General features: G+C 33.2%; 1 long non-coding RNA gene across 1 annotated transcript; it reads left to right on the top strand.

Moving 5' to 3' along the window:
* Window positions 1-10,799: 10,799 nt before the first annotated feature.
* On the top strand, window positions 10,800-13,167 carry LOC136271254 (uncharacterized). The gene is made up of 2 exons (XR_010709149.1): window positions 10,800-11,134; window positions 11,679-13,167. It is a non-coding gene; the product is annotated as an uncharacterized lncRNA (long non-coding RNA).
* The last annotated feature ends 538 nt before the right edge of the window (window positions 13,168-13,705 follow it).

The raw sequence follows: 13,705 nt of genomic DNA, 5'->3' as shown, positions 1-13,705 counted from the left end.
GACAATATTTATGCTTATGAGAAAATATTTAATGCAGACTCTTATTTGAAACGTTACATTCAGATAATTACGTGCACTTAAAATTTAATTTATTTTTTTTTTCACTTTCTTATACGAAATTGTGTTTACGTAATAATCAGATGTAACTTTTTGAAGAAGTGATATTTGCATTATGTAGTTTTTTTTTTTATTAACGATAATTTATAAACTTGATGCGTTTGACACGTTTGTATTTTTATTTGTAAATGATTGTTATGTTTGAAAATAATGAAAATAGTAATAATTGTATAGTACACTTATTCAAACCATTGTTCAGCAAGCCTGGTTAGTTTTACCGGGAATATGCTTCCCAAAATTCAGAACGTCCCATGTTAAGTGGCATTTGAACATTCCACTGAAAACCTTCAGAATTTATTTACCTTCACTTCTTTCACAACGTCGAAAGACACAACATATGATCTGAACAAAACATAATCCTCAAATCTACAAGCCGATATTACTCTAGTGGCGATAGATGTTGCATCGCTTTACACCAACTTTCATCAGGAAAAAGACAAAACGTCCTGTAAAAAACATTACGATACAGATTCCTTCAGTCGAATACCTCATCAATCTCCTAGAGCAAGTCCTTAAACACAACAAATTTTTGTTTACTGTAAAACATCTTCAAATCAGTGGCACTGCTATGGGCACAAAAATGGTATAAAACTCCCATATAATTCTAACAATCAATAGCTGAGAGAATGAACGAAAGCAGTTATCGATACTTAATGACACGATATCGCTAGGTTATTCATAGAATTTATAAAACGTAATAAATAACAAAACAAAGATGCAAACAGCTGCAGTGAAATGTTTCAAAGAAGAAATGTTAACAATCTTCAAGACGCAAAACTTAACTTAGCAGTTGATAAACCCACTAAAACAGCTCATAAGGGTTTACAATTAGCTCTGCGTTACATAATAAAAACTTCATGCGAGATAATAAAAGCCAGCTATTGATTGAATCACCAAGATGATCAGGCAGAGGAAATGGATAAATTTTTCAGCGTTGCAAATGTTTTCTTTCTTTATAAATGTCGAGGATTCAATAATATGAAAAAGACAGTCTGAACTTCCGAGCTCCAATAAAACTCACAGAAAAGACAAGCATACAAAAGCTGAGAAATCAAACGAAAGAAACAATCGCTTCCTTAACAGAGCAAGGACCATATACTATATTTGATTTCAAAGAATTTTGTACATTAAGAGATGCACTTGTGTACAATTTAACTCTTTGCAACGCACGTACAGATGGCGGGGCAAGCAGTATGACGTTAGTTGGAAGAATGACAAGATGTTTGTGATCAGCATCAGAGAGTATGTTAATTGTGTTCAACTCGTAAATAAGCTGGAGATGTTTTTACTCAATTATTTTTTAAGGATCTTTTAAAATGAAATGGGCTGTTATTTATCATATACAATGTCTCATAGGCTTCCTCCATCAGAACTTAGCCATTGCATTTATTGAAAAACAGAATACAAAGTGTTACAACAAAAATCAGTCTAAGAAAAGAAGGTTCTTTAGGTCAGGAACAGCTCTGCAACAGGGGATTACGAAGAACATCGGTTAGCTTTGTACTATCTATGACGAGTTCGGAGTACACATATCAGTGGATGATAAATATCTCCGGCTCCATGTTACTCAAAAGAGCTTGTCTAATACATCACAAACCATTTTTTAAATGATGATATCTTTTTTGGAGCATAAATTAAGCATTTTCTCTTCTTTTCTTGATTTTGTTGCTTTGATGATGACAAAGCCTAAGGGTGCCTGATGATGGATCAGGTGAGTACTAAAACTTGAGTTACTTTGATTCTCTCTTCTCTTTCTCGTCAAATTTTCATTACACTTGATATTCTGACTACAAAAACAGTCTAGAAATTTCTCCATGAAATTTAACTGTAATTCAAAGTGCGGATGCCTTAACAAAGTCGTACAAAAACGAAAGATATATTAAATAAACTTTTGAAAATTTTCTTATGAAATATATATGCTCTAATACATATTATGTCTAACCAGTATTTTCATTTACATTTTTCGGTAACCGGAAAATTTGGGACATGACTTTCTCGAGTACTATTCAAGCTGAACAATTCAATTCTCGAGATTTATAGATTTAACTTTGAGTTCTTGAACTTCAGTAGAGAGTTCGTTAGGAATACAGTTTTTGATCGCTGGTTTGTCGAGGATAATATAGCAATTAGACCGTTCGTAATATTGGAACTTCAGTAATCATTTCACTTCTGACTTATCGGAAAATCTTAAAGCTGCTTGGTCCGATTTTATATCAAATTTTAGGCACGCTTTTAAACGATGGCTATGCTTAGTATATGTATAATAATAGACATTGCAGTAGTTTTACCCGTCAATTATGCCAAATTTCAAAGAAGAAAAATACGTACAAAATTTGCTAACAAAACAAACGACATTAAAAGGTACCGCGTTATTTCGCCTCATGTTAAATTTCACCCTTGACGACGAGACGGGAATGGTTGTATTACGAATTTGACATCGCTTTAAATAAAGGTCGAAATGATCAAACAAATTACAAATAAACATATGTGTACGTTCTGTTAGCCAATATTTCTAAAGTCTGCTTTCTTTACAATCGATGCATAGCATGCGGGTTGAATAACCCCAATCATTCGGGGGACGAAACCATGAAGTTTCCTTTTCTAAACATTCCCGTGATGCATTTTGGTTTGTTTTTTCGTTTGCCCAAAGAGAAATTATTTTTATTTACTTTGAATATTTCTAACTTTGAAAGGAGACTGATTCTGCTGATGTAAATAGGAGAAAGTCCATAACTTTCTAAGATAAATGATTTGTATGAAAAAAAAATTTGATACTGTAATTACAAAAAAATCGGACCAAGCAGCTTTAAAGCTGCTTGGTCCGATTTTATATCAAATTTTATGCACGCTTTTAAACGATGGCTATGCTTAGTATTTGTATAATAATAGACATTGCAGTAGTTTTATTCGTCAATTATGCCAAATTTCAAAGAAGAAAGATACGTACAAAATTTGCTAACAAAACAAACGACATTAAAATGTACCGCATTATTTCGCCTCATGTTAAATTTCACCCCTGACGACCAGACGGGTATGGTTATATTACGAATTTGACACCGCTTTAAATAAAGGTCGAAATGATCAGACAAATTACAAATAAACATGTGTACGTTTTGTTCGCCAATATTTCTAAAGTCTGCTTTCTTTACAATCGATGCATAGCATGCGGGTTGAATAACCCCAATCATTCGGGGGACGAAACCAAGCGGTTTCCTTTTCTAAACATTCCCGTGATGCATTTTGGTTTGTTTTTTCGTTTGGCCAAAGAGAAATTATTTTTATTTACTTTCAATATTTCTAACTATGAAAGGAGACTGATTCTGCTGGCGTAAATAGGAGAAAGTCCATAACTTTCTAAGATAAATGATTTGTATGAAAAAAAAATTGATACTGTAATTACAAAAAAATCGGACCAAGCAGCTTTAAATACGATTAGTTGGAACATTTCATGCATACTTCTAAAAATTTGGTTATTCAGTTCACGTGAATCTTCTGATTGGGGACTACGCGCAGCAAAGCAGAAACCTAATCGCTTCAAAACACACCAACTTTTTAAGATGCACATATATCGAAAATTAACTTCATTCTCTTTCAAACAATGCTAGGTATTTCAAAGTAAATTAAGTTTAAATGGCAAACGATCTTTTGAAGACACTATAATAAGGTGATGCTACATTTTTACCGATTATTTATTAATTTTAGCGATCGACGCGGGTTCCTAGAAGTTTTGGGCAAGAACAAACCAATTCAAGAAACATTTTAATTCTCATAGCCGCGTGACCCCCCCCCCCCCCCCCAAAAAAAAATAAAAAAAAATACAGCATTAACCGAACTGTTGACCATCAGTAGAAGGACTCATTCGAAGAAAAAAGTGAAATGCAGTGGTTCATTTTAAATCAAAAGAAGCTTCTATTTTCATTGGCAGTTGAAATCAACTCCACAAAATGGACATCTAATTTTAAACAAAATATTGTTAGGAATCTCCACATTTCAGCGGGCGCACCTTTTTTTTCATACGAGTTCTTGACTTACGAGTAATCAAAATAACTGGCAATTTTGGGTTGCGGTGTCTGTTTTTAATGCCAAGTGTCGGTATGAGAAATAATTTATTGTCGGGGCACTATGGGGAAATGTTTTAAAATTCTTACGCATACATTATATATATATAATTTCAACCAGCATGCTATTGATGTATTGCAGGTATTGTACGAAAATATTTTCTGTTCACACGTTCATGACAAACCAATCAACTTAAAAGTTTAAATAAATTAAAGTACCTAATTTCCCTTGTTCGCGAATAAGTTTAAGGATGACCTACCTTCTATAAATTCACTAATGGTTTGATAGTTCGTGCTTAAGTTACAGTAGAACAGCTTGTGCCCAAGTTTTTCGTCACATACTCTAAAGTTTCACTCACTTTTTAATACATATTAATGACTGAATACACTTGTTGATAAATAATACAACTCATTCACGATGTCTTAACTCGCTTAAATATGTAACGAGACTGGGGGAAGGGTCAATACGGTTTACGATTATGTCAAACTTTAACCAAAATACTTGGGTTAAATCTGGTCTTTTCCAAAGACATGATCATTAGCATTTTTAAATTATAAAAGTTTAGTTCAGTTATGAAATAGTTCTTCAGAATACTTAACCAACGCAAATACTGAGATCATATGAAATTGTGTGCAAAATTACTCCTAGTTGACAATTTGTCCTTTTTCAAGGCTCAAGGTTGCTTCAAAGGCCAATTAGGTGGTAAGAATATCATCCTCTAGCGTTACACAACAAATATTTTTCCATGACACTACATTTGACTTTGTATGCTGGGTACAGCTCCTCAAAGTTGTTTAAAACAGACATCTTAAATGCGTCGTATATGTTAAAAGCAATGATTTCTGCTGTCACTGTTGTAGATCTTGGTGCCCTTACTTACAAATAAAATTTAAAACAAGGTAAAAGTAAATGGTTTCCATTGGAAGAGACAACTGTGCTTTAGATGCCTTCAATGCTTACCAGAATCACCGTGGCCCACCTGTTAACCATCATTTGTTTGAACTCTATTTATTTTCTTCTAGTTTCTTGATAATGATCGGAAGATTGGACGTCATAGTCTTCAAGGGTGCTTTCTTGCTCAATACGATACGGTCAATGCCATATCGGGACATGCATTAACTTCCTCAAGTGAAAAAAAATACAGAAAACTTATCCTTTTAGTTGTTAAAGATGTTGCCAGACTTAATAATAACCTGACCCATAGATGGAGACTTCGTAAAAAGATCCTAGTTTGGCTTGTCATTATAAGCAAATATGGCACAGCTGTGCTTAGAGCAACTGATTTTATTTAACCGACGTAGAAGTGGGGAAGCTGGACGTATCAAACTGCAAGAATTTTCTGATGCTGAAGAGGAAATTGAAAACCTGAGGAAGTAGTTTTAAGCCCACTAAAAGAATGTGAGAAGCTGTGAAATACTTGTACTAGATTTGAAATTGAGGGGAAAAGGAGAGAAAAATTGCTATCTTGCTTATGGATGAGATGGTAAAGAATATGAAAATCCTTTGAAGCAGAGACAAAATACGGCGGTTTCTGGAGACTGTCCAAGTAGGTTTGAAAAAAAGGCAGGTGTGCCAAATTTTATTGCAATTACCTTTACCAGACTAAGGAAACAACTTGCAACTCTTGCGCAACCTGACTTAAACATCGCAGGATATCTTGGCCACTTTTCAGGGGCACGACACTAGGGTCCATCGACAGTTTTTAGATCACCTGAGTCACTCAGGAGACCTATTGCAATTAGTCTTCGTCCGTCGTCGTGCGCTGTGCGTTAACAATTTTACATTTTTAACTTCTTCTTGAAAACTACCAGGCTAATCGTTACCATTTTAGGTTTGAAGCATTTCTATGGTAAGAAAAATCTAAATTGTGAATTTCATGGCTCCATCACTCCTGGGGTGCCACGGGTGGGGCCAAATATGCCCAAAAAAGTCAAATTTTCAAAAATCTTCTTCTCTACTCCCACGCATGTGAGGAAAAAACTGGTTGCATGGTTATGATATCCATATAGATCTCTTCAAATATTGTGAAAAATTTATGGCCCCTGGGTCAGGGGTTCTGGCTCAAGGGTGGGGCCAATATGACCATGTAGTAAAAATGTATTAAGGTAGTCCTATACTCGGCACTTAATGGGCTCAATCATTAAAAGCTTAGCTTTAAATGATAAATATACATTCTATCAATACATATACAAAAAAAAAATGTATGTCTACATGCTAGTGTGTTCGTTATCACCTCTCAGACGGGTGTACCCCCTTGCGAAAATTATTGACAATTATGAAATTTGCCAAACGTCCGTTTTTCATAAAAATAATTACCAATTTTGGGAAAATTTGAACTCAACATACAAAATAGAGTATAAATATTTATTTAAGCCATATCTCATCAATAATTTTGCGCAAATTTTTGTAAGTAAGTACGCTTTATGGACCTGATGTATCAAAATAGAATACAGAAAATGCAATGATAGTATCGCGTTTGGTATTTTTTTTTTACTATTTTATGGACTCAAACTTTAATTCATGGTGTTTATTCTATAGATTGACATCTTACAAAAAAATATTTTGAAATATCTTGGTACTCTTATTTACTGATAAACTTGGCTTCTTGAATTCTGATATCTTTCTTTCTTGTTCGTGTCTTTACCAAACAAGCAATGGCGCTCATATTTGGACACTATGATAAATGGCATGCCAGTATATTTAATTGTTTCATTGTTGCCAATGTCGGTGAATCTCAAACGGAATTTAACTGGAAGATCTGAAATTAAAAACAGATTGAATTAATTGAATTGAAGTTGTTTCCAATTTTTTAGTATAATTAAGTCAAACTGTTTGCCTTCAGCCTAACCTCAGGCAAACAGTATTGTGGCATTTGTAAATAAATGTTACCATCATTTACGAAAATGTAAATATTATGAACACATGTGTGTATGAAAATACTGTAACTTAAGCGTAAGTCATACATTGCTGTCTACATATGTTAAGTAAAAAAAAATAAGCAAAACAATCTTGTGAAAAATAACTAATAGATGTCTTCATTCACTAATAAAATTAAACCAAGTTAAAGTAAATAAAAAATTTGTCTTGAACAAGTCATCATTGTGTTTAATCAGTACTGTAAAACTCGGTTATAGCAAAGTCCTAGGGACTTATGGAATTACTTTGGTATATCCATAATTCGTTATAATATCGATAGCCAATTTACTATATGCATGTTTTCTTTCACCATACTATATTTTTTGCTAATTGAGGCTTAAAAAAAAATACATTACTTTGATACATTTAGAAATCAGATTGTAAATTGAAAAAATTATATGAAATCAAAATCCTAGCAATATGCAAACCTCTCATATAAGTACAATTGATCTGCAAAATAAGAACTTCCTATCTTGAAAACTGTAGGAGGAGTTATCCGTACAATGAGGGTACCCTATATGCAATATTTTGCCAAAAAATGACTAAGTTCAAAAGCTGGTAATTTTTGTATTAATTGTCGGAAATCAAAATTCTTGCAATATGCACACCTCTGATATATGTACAATTGATCTGCAAAAGAACAACTTCCTATCTTGAAAACTGTAGGAGGAGTTATCCGTACAATGAGGGTACCCTATATGCAATATTTTGCCAAAAAATGACTAAGTTCAAAAGCTGGTATTTTTTCGATAAATTATTGCAAATCAAAATCCTAGCAATATGCACACCTTTGATATATGTACAATTGATCTGCAAAAGAACAACTTCCTATCTTGAAAACTGTAGGAGGAGTTATCCGTACAATGAGGGTACCCTTTTGGCAGCCGCACGCCCGCCCGCCCGCCATTTTCACCATTTTAATAACCGGATTTTTCCGTTGGAAAAACCCGGTTAAAAATGGGCAAATGCCCATATCATCCAGGAAAATGCTCAGCATTCCTTACCATGGAGTGAACACTTCACCACCGAAGAAATCTGTCATGAATTACTTACAAAGAACCTACCCCATTAGCCATATGACTACAGATGGAGACAGTGCCGCATTCCGTAAGGGAAAACAGAACTAATTCCAAAATTATCGAATGAGAGACCAACTGATACTGTGGTTTCGTCAATATTCGTTGAATACCAATTTTCATGGATTTCGTTGTTAAGTTGATCCACGAAATGAAATGTTCACTGCAATGAAATTTCTGTTATCATTTTGTAATGATAGGGTCATTGGCCTCGAATTTACGTATCCTTGAAACTGTGATTTTCATTTTATCCACGAAAATTGATACCCTTGAATATTAATGAAACCACAGTACTGACTATACAAAGCATTGGTTGCTGAAATCATCGATGTAATAGGCCGAATTAGCAGAGAACTGTTTAATGTCTTGATGAAGACCAGACATTATGTAAGAGACAAAGATCATCAGTCAAAGTATGAACTGTAGCGTGTACTGATGAAAGAAAAGGTTGCCCTGTGTCTAAATATTTGTGCGGGTAAAGCATTTTTATATCGGTTAGTGCTTGCAGATAGCTGCGTCACTTGCCAGTGTCGATTTAACAATTTCGGCAATGATATGTTGGGTGGTAGTGTATTCCAAATTTGAGAAGACGTTGGATAGTATGTTAATTGCCAAATCAAGGGATAGCATCAGTTATTATAAAGCATGTGACAAGGAAGGTCTTGTGTCGTTCAATTCAAGGTTGGCAAAAAAGCGAATAATACTGGTTAATAAAGTACAGCTTATAAAGTAAAAGTACCTTATATTTCGTCTTAAGGAAGTATGGGACTCACGATTTTGAATCTACCGCGCAACTCTGAATGACGTAAACCAATTCGCGGTCGTTAAATCTGTTTGTTCAATTCTAAGGTAATAAACAATAAAAGTTATAGTGGAAAGGGTTTTATAGGTTTTTTTAAATAATAAAGCGTGAATATAAATGATAATAAGAGTTAATTTAACCCAAAATATTTTTTTACGACATAAATATCGGTTCAGTTTTCGGCAATGCGGAGGAAACGTGGATTTGATTTTGAACGCTGAGAAGACCAATTGCCACATAAAGGTTACTAAAGCTCAGAAAAAGGATGGTCTAATGCGAACGTGGACGCTCTCTTGGGCAGACCAATCACATATTTTGATATTACAGCTGAAAAATTCCCATCAGAGATGGAGGAAGATGACTCGACGCCAGCAAAAGAGATCTGTCCAGGTTTGACTTACATTCATTGATAGAGTAAAAGTATTGGTAATCTCAGCAGGATTAAGTTCGTCGAGACTGAAAGTTTTTGATAGACGTTTTTTCAGATTTTCAGTTTCGGCGAATCTTGCTGAGACTAGAGTAAAAGAAAAATTGGTATGGACATCATTGAATTTTTCTTACATAAATGCTATGGCGTTGTAATGCACAAGCATTGGTATGTAAGATACATGTACCTATGCCTATCAAAGTAGGCATCGTACATATTCGTTAGTAAAGCCCCAAGCACCTGAGATGTAATTTCATAATAAAAAAAATAATTTTAATTATTTATACAAGTTTTTGACAGTATGCCACTATGGTTCAATACGCATATCAGAACACAGTGGAATTCTTTGTCTCTCATTATTAATAGTTAAACTTAATTCTAACATATATCAGAATTTGTATCATGTCGTCACATGTTTCAGATAATCAGATGTTTCCAGTAGTCGATTTTCAATGTATGGTTCAAAATGATGTCATACCACACATACGAAATCTCCTGTCGTCTCTATGCATATTCATTAGTCAAATTAGCTGGTATTCAATTTATATTTATACTCTGTCCTGAGTTTTTGCTTCCACTACTTTTCTTTTGATACTTTGATAATCATAAATACCTTTGAGTTCAAACTACGTTCATCCACTGTTATAAAAAATGTCCAGATTATATGTTTTGAAACCCCGGCCCCTCTACCTCCGGGTTTCAATACACATCCCAAAATAAAAAGTCTGCTGAGATTTTGCATTGCATCAGCCATAAATAAGCCCGGGTGATAACGTTGAAAAATTGTGCGAGGTGTCCGGAGTACTTCCGAATGGAGAAAAGATGTAAACATTTCCCATTATAAATCTCTGTAAGAAATTTGTTTTTGTTCCTGTGAACTTTTATGAGTGAAAAATGATAATTTTTCAATTAAGATATCTTGGATATTTTCCCTTTTATCGACTTCAACAGCATTTCTTTCACAGGTATGTGTATTTTTATTAAAACTAATCAAAACGTGATGGAAGCAGTAACTCGGGACAGACTGTAAGCTACAAGTTGAAACTGCAAATGATGAGGACTTTGATTTTGTATCAGTAATTTCTGATGCTTTATATGAGTGAGGTTAAAAATGATTTAGTTTTGATAGAAATTGTAAACTGACAGCCATTATGTGTGGGGTTAAGAGTTAGACTATTGGAAACCGAACCCATGACGTCAGGAGATGTATTTTAAAATAGAAAGACAGATTGAACACTTTATGTAATGATATACACTATGGTATACACATTAACTCATAATTTACATATTGACAGCAAAATAAATTTCAAATAGGTGTAAAATAGATGTCAAGTACAATGTCAACCTTAGATGGTGTCTTTTTTTCTGTTAAAACTAAGTTAGAGTCTGTTTATGCCTTTATAATATCAAGTACATATGCATATATTTTTTCTACTGATCAACTTTGCAACCAACTGGTGTTCCATTTAAAATTCTCTCATGGTGCAAAAATTCCTGATTATGTAACTTAATATTACAGATGTTGACCATGAAAAAGTTGTCCCAATGTCTGAATGTGGTTGGAGACAGTGGAGGAGTTTGGTGGAACTAGGGATGTAAGCAGATACGCATTTAAGAGAGCTCGATGGTCGAGGCCATTTTTAGACTGTATTGATCTCCTAATGAAGAAGAGCTATATATAGAAATATGCTGGTTGGCAGAATAGATAGAGAGAGTGAAGTAATGACGGTTTATCAGGTATTTGATAAATTACTAGTACATAAACTACTGGGTAATTTCGTTTGGTACAGTGTATCACTGTGATTGGTTTAATTTTCATGGATTTCAAGGGTATACTCTTTCATATCAACAAATTAAAGCCCCCATACAGTAAGGTACAAATAAAAGTTAATGTATTATTCCATATACATGTAAAAGTTAATGTATCATTCCATATATATTTTGACTGAATCCATAGTCCCAGAGATTATCACTGTGCAATATAATTTTTGTCATTTATTTTATTCTTTTTAATACTCTAAGCATGAGTGTGCCAATTGAAAGTCTTTCATTTATTTAAAAAGTTTGTTTATTATATCAGTAAATTCTAAATTATATAATTTTTGAATGCCATGGAAATCGAACTGCATGTAGTTGAATAAACCCTGAATTGTCCGAGGCCTAGTCTTTATGAACCATAAATTGTACATCCTAAGAAATTCCTGTGTTTGAATGTCACAACAGTTTTTAGATATTTCTCTATGTATAAGTATTTAAGTTGATGCTATTTCCCATCTTTCAGGTCATTCATCTATGATCGGGACATTTTCTGGAAAAATAGAAAACTTTTCAACAAGATTGAAATCCTGTCGCACATGTACTTTGTCTCTCAATTCCAAATCAACACCTCCTCCACATGATTGCATTATCAACTGGAACGGAAAGTTCTATGAAGGCCATGGAGAGTGACATGATAGAAGAGATGGTCAAGGATGTGAATGATGGGTCTATTTGTATAAAGACAATAGTTGGTAATGAAGATAGCACAATGATTTCCAAACTTCGGACAAACATTGACACAAATATTGGTAAAACATTGGATGCTAATCATGTGAAGGAAATATTAAGGAACCATCTATACTTTGTGAAAAAATAACACACAACGTTAACTTTCAAAGTCATACAGTATCTCAAAAGATGTTTATACTACATCTTTGCCCAAATAAAAAAGCAGATGTTGCAAAGATAAGCCAAGGATGTGCTCTTGTCTGCTTCAATATTTATGTTAGATATATAATAAAATTGTTGATAGCGTTCGTTCTGGAGCGGTAATTGTCAGCTTCATTAGTTATGCTAGATTGGTAATACATGTAACAATGTTGAGAGGGCTTTTGATTTGGGTGCATTATTTGTATAAGTTTGTTGATCTATTACATTGTACATATACATGTGAGGAGTTAAATGTCCAGTATAAACTTGATTAGTGTTAAAAAAATTCATACCATAATATATGGTTGTAACAGTAATGGATGTTGTTCTGCCAAAATAGCTTAAAATTATATTCGGCATTTGTACTGTGCATTTTGTACATAATGTAATGCTGATTTCAATCTTTTTTTATATTTCAGAGTTGAAAAAAATAATTATAAGATACATGTAGCAAATCATAAATTAAATATTTATTTGTTTATACCTACTAGAATTATTTTGTTCCTACCTGGTATATTGTTATAAGGTGCAAATGGTTTAAAAATTTGTATTTTAGCAGAGGAATGTCAAGTTAAGCAGAGGAAATTTGGGATTTAAATGAATAATTTTTTACTTTTTTGGTGAATGTTATAAAGTACCAGCATTGTAGTAAAGATATTATTAATTGACTCAATGTTTATTGAACAAAAAGTTGGTATTGATTATTTTATCTACACTAGAATAGTGATCAAGTGAAAATGGCGCGAAATTGTAAAAACAGACAAGAGTAAATTCAGATTGCAATATCTTTTTATCTAAGTCATTGACATATGAGTTTCTCCTTTTCCAGTGAAAGCATAACATTTGTATATTTCGTTTAAGTTCAAAAATAAAACTTCCAATTATATCAAAACAGATTTTTTGACCATTTTGCATTGAAGGTCAACACAAAAAGCAACAAATCTGAACAATGCAGAGGAAATTCGGTCGCACATTGTATGATACTGAGGAGGCTTTCAGAATTTTTTTTTTAATAAATTGTTCTTCTGTCAATGTATTATAAATAGCATATAAGAAAAATGAAATAAAATTACTATAAACGATGTAGCATTGCTTCATTTCTGTTGCAAGTGGTGTATTTTGATGAACGGAAGTATTTTCAACAAGGGTATGTTTGGATACCGTTACCATGGAAACAAACATATTAACCTATCAAAAAATTGTTATATTTTGTTAGAAAAAATGCAATGCTATTTGTTGAACCAATTTTTAAAATTGTTTAATTACTTTGGTGTCAGTCCCATACTCCCTTAATCAAATTTGTAGAAATATAAACAATAGTACATCATGTCGGCTATGGCATTTTATAATTGTCTATGATTTCCTGTTATGGTTCATTCATACACCATTGATATTTGTTTTTAGACTCAAGTCAGGTGGTATAGGTGCATCTATACAGTTACATGTACCATAGATATGATATCCAAATGTCATTTTCCTGGTTATTTGGTGCACGTGAACATGGGCCAAAAAATTATGAAAAATAAACTAATCCCAAAAAATATTTCACAAATATAGGCAATGATACATTTTCAGGAAGAACTGACATTAAGCAGGCCGATCCTTATTAAAGAATGCGTA

The sequence above is a fragment of the Magallana gigas genome, chromosome 1 (genome assembly GCF_963853765.1).
Source record: "Magallana gigas chromosome 1, xbMagGiga1.1, whole genome shotgun sequence".
Taxonomy (NCBI): domain Eukaryota; kingdom Metazoa; phylum Mollusca; class Bivalvia; order Ostreida; family Ostreidae; genus Magallana; species Magallana gigas.
Note: the sequence above shows the minus strand (reverse complement) of the source record. Positions and strands in the feature narration are given on the sequence as shown.